Source organism: Triticum urartu, chromosome 5 (genome assembly GCF_003073215.2).
Source record: "Triticum urartu cultivar G1812 chromosome 5, Tu2.1, whole genome shotgun sequence".
NCBI lineage: Eukaryota > Viridiplantae > Streptophyta > Magnoliopsida > Poales > Poaceae > Triticum > Triticum urartu.
In genome coordinates, this window is record NC_053026.1 from 504,229,112 (window position 1) to 504,236,004 (window position 6,893).

Genomic DNA, 6,893 nt, shown 5'->3' on the forward strand with positions numbered 1-6,893 from the left:
GAAGAGGCAAGGAAAACTCTCTCACACACACACACCTGAGGAAGGCAAAGAGAGGGTGAGAAAAGTGTACGTGAACTGATTCCCCCAGAGCTTCTTAATGAGGATTCCCTCTTGATAGTACGGGTACTCTACGACCAAAGAAAATAAAAACGTAGAGGACACGTCTTCGATCTTTTCCTTCGAGAGGTAATAGCAATCCGATGTAAGTCTAAGCATCGAGAACCTGAAACATATAGCACACGTTTAGACCACAAAGGGTTGTCATCATCATCCAAAACATAAAGTAGGGAAATGCCCTTTCACCCGGTTAGTAACTGTGATACTACAGCCAACCTTAAAATATTCACAAACAAACTTGCGAAGACAAAAAAAGCTCTGAAAAAAACCTTAAACCTATCTCACATCCTCACCTCAGCTGCCACCATGACCAAGAAGTCAATACGATCTAGATAGACATTAGCAAGACAAGGAAACACCATGTATGTATGTTAATTATAGGGTGTCATATTATGTATATGAGTATTTGTTTATGGGATGGGGACCATAATGGGGCTCCGTTCCCCGATGGGCATGGGTATGGGGAAATTTAATCCCTGGTCATGTAAACGGGGATGGGGATGGGATGATAGGGAATAGATGGGGATGGGGATGTTGTAGGTATCCCCATTGCCATCCCTACTCAGAGGAGGACTGTGATGACTCATAGGAGGACGAGGGGTGCAACAACCCAAACAAGGATGAGTTCTGGAAGCAGTTCACGACCTCCCATGATGAGGAGTAGTTTCATCTTCGGTGTAGTTCAAATAGTAGTTCGAACTAGTACTAGTAGCGATAACTTGATGAATGTAGTAGCTCGAATTAGTTGAAATAGTCGTTTAATTTATGTTTTAAATTAGAACTATGTTTAATTATTATGTTTGAAATGAACTAGTAGTTGAATTTGCTGTGTTTGAATTTACATGTTTCAAATGAAGTACTAGTTGAAGTATAGTTTTACATCTTCATTTGCATCTCCTATTGGAGTTGCTGTTTTACATCTCCAATGTACATCTTTTGTTGAAGTTGCCTCTTTTTTAGAGAAGTATAAAATAATTTTTGAAAATGTAAATTTTTACATCTCCTGTTTTACATCTTTGAGAGATGCTCTAAGTGTCCTGTCAAAATCCGAGAGAAGTGGACCGTCAGGCGTCAACTAGCGTATGGGCACGCATAGGCATCCTGTCATTGGACAAGGATTTGTTGCCTGGCGACGATGCTGGCGCGGACGCCTAGGCGTTGTTCGAGCCGTTCACCTTTGCAGGCACTGCAGCCTCCAACGCATCAGCAGTGGCGAGTATAGGCGTTGCTGCCACTTTCGGCGACGTCGCTGGGACGACCAACGCTGGCGCTGGTGTTGTTTTGACCTGCATTACACACGGACGTGCGTCAGAACAACTTGCATTGTGTGTGTGCTCGTCATGGGCAACGCGTGTACGTGCTCACCGAATCTTTCATGATGCCAATGTCATACATCGGCGTGAAGTCTGACTGGAACATCCCGAAATTTCGCTCAGCCACGGGCCCGGGCTTGAGGTCCTCGTTGAAGAGCGTGAATATGTACGTCTCGAACTTCCGCTTTGGCATGAGCGGTGTGCCTGACCCGGAACTAACCTCACGGAAGATATATTTGTTGTACTCAGCTGCCTCGGCCTGGCTCACGCCGATCTGCCCGTCCATCGCCTTAGTCGGCCACCCGGTCTCCCCTACCAGGATCTCCACGTCCTCAAACCCAAGTTTCTTCATTGCCGAGTACACCGAGTCAAGTTGTGCCTCAAACATGCTCGTGTACGTGATGCCCGCACCCGTGTCTAGCACGCCAGGGTTCGGCCGCGCCAGTGCATACGGTAGCGTGTCACCGTTGTATCCAAAGTACGGGTACATGTTCACGATGAGTGGCGACTTGGTCTGCCGGAGAAATTGGAGCATCGGCGTGAAGATGGCGTCATCCCAGACGTCGCGAAACCGAGCCGCGGACGGCAGCTGGGAGTCTACCAGGATGCTGAGTGAGCTTGGCGTGGAAACACGAATTTCGTTGTAGCCAGCCGTGACGAGCGCATCCTTGAGCATCTGCATGGCGGGGACGAGCTTGCCGATGAGATTCTTGTCGGCCGTGTCCATGATCTCGTTGCCCACGGCGATGAGAGATATATCTGTCGAGGGGTAGTATGGCGCGATGTTGGTAGCGACCCATGAGTCGGCGCCGGTCTGGGTGGCGAGGCCAGGGATGTCGCCATTGCCTGCTGTGACTATTACCGAGATGCCCGTGCCGGCGAAGGCCCGAACAATGTCCGGGTTGGTGTCAAACAACTTTACACGATCAATGTTTGTGCTGGTCACGAGGAATGCCGCAACCTTGGCCGGCAACGGAAGGTTGTCACCATTGGTACCGTAGTTGACACCGATCGCCGCGCTGAACGGTGCTATGACGAGGAATATGCATATGACCACCTCCGCGCGGAGCATGCAACCATGCCTTGGCGGGGTCGCCATGGTGAGCCGGTGTGCCGCTGGAAGATGGCCGGCCGGACACAAGCTAAATAGGTGGTGATGAGAGGTGCCCAGAATGGATTTTGGGCTATTGTTAAGGACCCTCTAATTATAGCTAGCTATACTAGGAAGCTATGCATAAGCACGGAGCCGATATCTTCAAACGCATGTGTGGGCTTCGGTCGTCCAATCGCTATAGCAAAGGCCGTAGGGACGGCCGGCATCGCGAGGCAGGCAGCACATAATTAAGATGTCACCCCCGGAAATGGAATCTTACGCGAGCGCACCGCACCTCTCCTCCCTCCTTGGATTATTACTAGGACCGGAATATAGCACCAATATGGCATTAGGTTATGCACGCATGCAGATGTGACAAAAAGCAATGATATTGATGCTTAACTTGCTGCTTCAATATACAATAGGTCTTCAATGGTTGGCTTGGCTTTGTTTTGATGAGATCCTCTTGTTACTACTCTTTCCTATAGTGCCAACTTTGGTATCAATTCGATTCCAAGTACAATAATCTCGGAATGACAACTTTAGAGTCCAGTTTTTTTTTATCAAAACATATCCAAGTAAAATCTAGTTATGAATCTCTTGCCAATACAAAGATAAAGGTGATAACCGAATATTAACGTGCCTAGTGGTTAGTTTGCATATCATTTTTTATTTTGGTTTCTTCTCCTTCCCCACCTGCTTGCGTGAATGCAAATGCTCCTGCACACATTGATCCCATGGCCAAGAATCTTGCCGCGCTAGGAACACAACAACGGAAAGTTCATTCCTTATACTTTGAAGCACCAAAAGTGCACTATTAGATGCCTCCAACTTGTCGACGAGAAGAAGTACATGAGGGGTCGGACTACCTCAAAACAAACCCAAGGCCAACGACGACATGCAACTATGCACCACCTGGAAAGCACGAGACTTCGCAACATGATCAACATCAACCTGCCGCTGCAGTAGACCCTCTGCCCTGTGGCTCAGGGCCGAGGAGTGCCGACCATACCAGCAAGCATAAAGGACAGAGAGAGGATGTCGTTGCATGTAAAAACTAGGTGCAGACACGGCCGCTAGCCATCGGAGCTAAGTTGGGGCTGAAAGGAGCTCCAAGTCACATGTAGAAGGTAGGTGCAAAGGAGACCGCTAGCCACGGTCGGAGCCAAGGTGTTGCCGAATGGAGCTCCAAGCCAAACCGCACATGCGACCGCAATCAGGGATCATTGACACCCATCAATGTGAGTGCCAGTTGTACTGTGTCTGCCCAGGAAGGATGGTTTTCACCCTGAGTGATGGCTAACGGGGTGAGGAGGGAAAACAATGCACTGCCTGTCCGCCTCCAAGAGGGACAAGACACCTACAAGCATCGTCACCATCGATGTTAATTAGGGCATGACGCTTTCGATTGACACTCTAATGCACCTTGGTAAAGGGACACAAGCTACCATGGCCCCCGGTGGGGACTAAGAATGATGAAGGGGAAATTCACCGTCAATGACAACTTCCTTGTGTTGAAGTTGTGTTGAATATTGTGTACAAGTTAGATTACAGTTGGACTCTGAGTAGTATTGTGTTTAGATAGGATATGGAGTCGTGTTCTAATAGGACACTTGTATCTGAAGCCTCTCATATATAGCGAGGGTAGACACACGATGTAATCTATGCCAACATAATAGCACCGGAACGTAGGGGAAGCCGGCGCCATGTGCTGGTGTCCAGGCGACCGGGTGCGGTATTGTAGCGGTGTCATGGTCCTTGGATGATCAACGGTATACCTTGAATTTATTCTAACAAGTGGTATCATGAGCTAGGTTTTCAGGAGGTTGCTGGATTGTTGATCTAGAGGATGGATCGTTGTGAGATGGTGCAAAGACGATATGCGAAGAAGTCTATTCGACGGTCGATCGGGAATTCTTTTGCGGAAGCCGTCGGGTCGCTATGATCAGATAAGATCGAGAAGGAGCAATAGGGCGGCATGGAAGTCGACGAAAACTCAGAAGCATCACGGCAGTTACGACAAACGGCGGCAGGATCGGTGAGTTGCGGCAGGCGTCGAACCAGCGGAAGGCTCGCGTGCGCGTTACGTGCGGCGATCGATTGGTTGGATCGATCGGGCGAGTGTTAGATGGCACGCGCGGCTGGGCTCGCTGGCGTCTTGCGGCCCATGGCAGGAGGCCCATCTGGAGAGGTGAGCTACGCGGGGGGGACTTGCCGAAGCGCAGGGAAGGCCCAGGCAACGGGCTGTGCTGCTGGTTTCGTGGAGACGCTGATCGAGGGGTGTGAGTTGAGCGTACTTACGTGAGATTTGTTTGGAAACAAAAGGAGACCGAGTCTCCATAGTATATGACACGGACAAGCAGATCAGATCATCAGCAGGATAATCCAGCGTGATATGCGTACATTGAAAAGCACAGGCAAGGCAAAGCAATTAGCATGCATTGGAAGTTGTGCAAATGGAGCCATCACGTGATTACCAGAATATTTTCTTTGGTTGGAATTGCTATTAGTACATGAGGGTGTACCACGTCAGGTTTTGCTTGTGTACTTGGGCATCACATGAGGAAAGCTCGGATAATTTTTCACAGGGCCAGCTGTACGAAGAACCATGGCGCCAATGGGTACTGGGTTTGAGGTGAAGAAGTTCGACGGGACTAAAAACCTTGGGTTATGGCAGACACGGATGAAAAATTTGTTGGCACAACAGAGATGCTTGAAGGCGTTGCGGGAAGTCATGTTAGCTAAGATGGAAGTATCATGTGATGGATGAGAATTCGAGGAAGATGATTTGGGAGCCTTGAGCGTGTCATACAGTCGAACTAGTTCGGCTGGGTCGGACTAGGCAGTCTGACGGATCGACGCAAGTCGGTTGGTACAGAAGACGGTGATGGGATCAGCGAAGACGACGTAGGAGCGTGATGCTGATGGTGACCGACTTCTGGGTGTGGAAACACGTGGCACGGGTCTGAGTGCTTGTGTGCCTTCGACAAAGGCTATGGCGCGGGGTTGATTCAAGATGGTGCACATGAGAGCTTGGAGTCGACAAGGCGTGGGGTGGCACGTAAAACCACCATGGAGTCATGCTGAAGGTGGAGCTGAAGTTTGGAAGACTTCACTCGGTGCTGATTGAGGGGCTACGGCGTAAATCGACAGAGAGTCATAGCCTATTCAGCGAGAAAAAAGCGAGTGACACGTAATTCGGACTGGAGCCCAGTGGTCTCATGGAAGCGTGAAACTCGTCATCGGTCGGTGATGAACGGTGGTACTCTGCAGTGAGGGTTGAGTGGTGTGGGTCTGCGACCCTTGAGACTCGACCGGGATAGCGGAGGCTCGACGCGGTAATAGCGGCGAGGCGTGCGGTATGCACGGGACATGGAGACGGGTCAGGGCTCTGGTGGTCATACATGCGATGAGACAACTGCGAATTTGACTCGGAATGACTACAAGCAACGGTGAAATTCCTTCAAGTTTCAGACAGGCGGTCAAGAAAGGAGCGGTGATGTTGAGTTCAGGTAATTCTTATGTGTGACATCCAATATGAGAGTTGTTCACTTTCACGCAGGTCAGTGATCAGTGTGTGAGGCGTTGGACGGATACTCTGAAAGTTGGGAGCACAAAGTAGAGTAACAAGGACCTTAATTTTGCTCGAGTGTTGCCTGTGGTCATGAAAAAAAGGGACTACAAGTTGCAGGTGAAGTCACATGGAGTCTTTGGAGTAGCTGCGGTACTCATGGGATAAACTCAAGTCCAATGTACATGAAAGTTTGACGCATTGACAAATTCAAGGTGGTGGAGGATATTCGTCAAGGTGGAGTTTGTTGGAGTTGTGTCGAATATTGTGTACAAGTTAGGTTACAGTTGGACTCTGAGTAGTATTGTGTTTAGATAGGATATGGAGTCATGTCCTAATAGGACACTTGTATCCTAGGCCTCTCATATATAGCGGGGGTAGACACACGATGTAACATATGCCAACATAATAGCACCGGAACACAGGGGAAGCCGGCGGCATGTGCCGGTGTCCAGGGCGACCGGATGCGGTATTGTAGCGGTGTCATGGGGAGGAGCGCCCATAGTCAAGCCCCGGAGATGTAGCCATATCGGTGAACCTCGTTAACAAATCTCGATGTCGTGTTTGTGTGATTGCTTGGTTTTTGAATGATCAACGGTATGCCTCGAATTTATTCTAACACCTTGCCAGGGTCACGTGCCACCACACACCTCTGCTTGTAAATGACCAAGGAACACAACCAACACGACTTTATCGAGAGCTAAAAAATGTGCAGCCCAATACCAGGGGTCGCCGCCTCAACACCCGGGGCCCAAGACCCCCGCACCACCACAAGACTTCACCCACATCAGCCATCGGA

The 6,893-nt window shown here is 49.6% G+C and overlaps 1 pseudogene; it reads right to left on the reverse strand.

Annotated features, from left to right (window-relative positions):
- Positions 1 to 1,181: 1,181 nt before the first annotated feature.
- On the reverse strand, positions 1,182 to 2,529 carry LOC125507243 (annotated as a pseudogene).
- Positions 2,530 to 6,893: the final 4,364 nt, after the last annotated feature.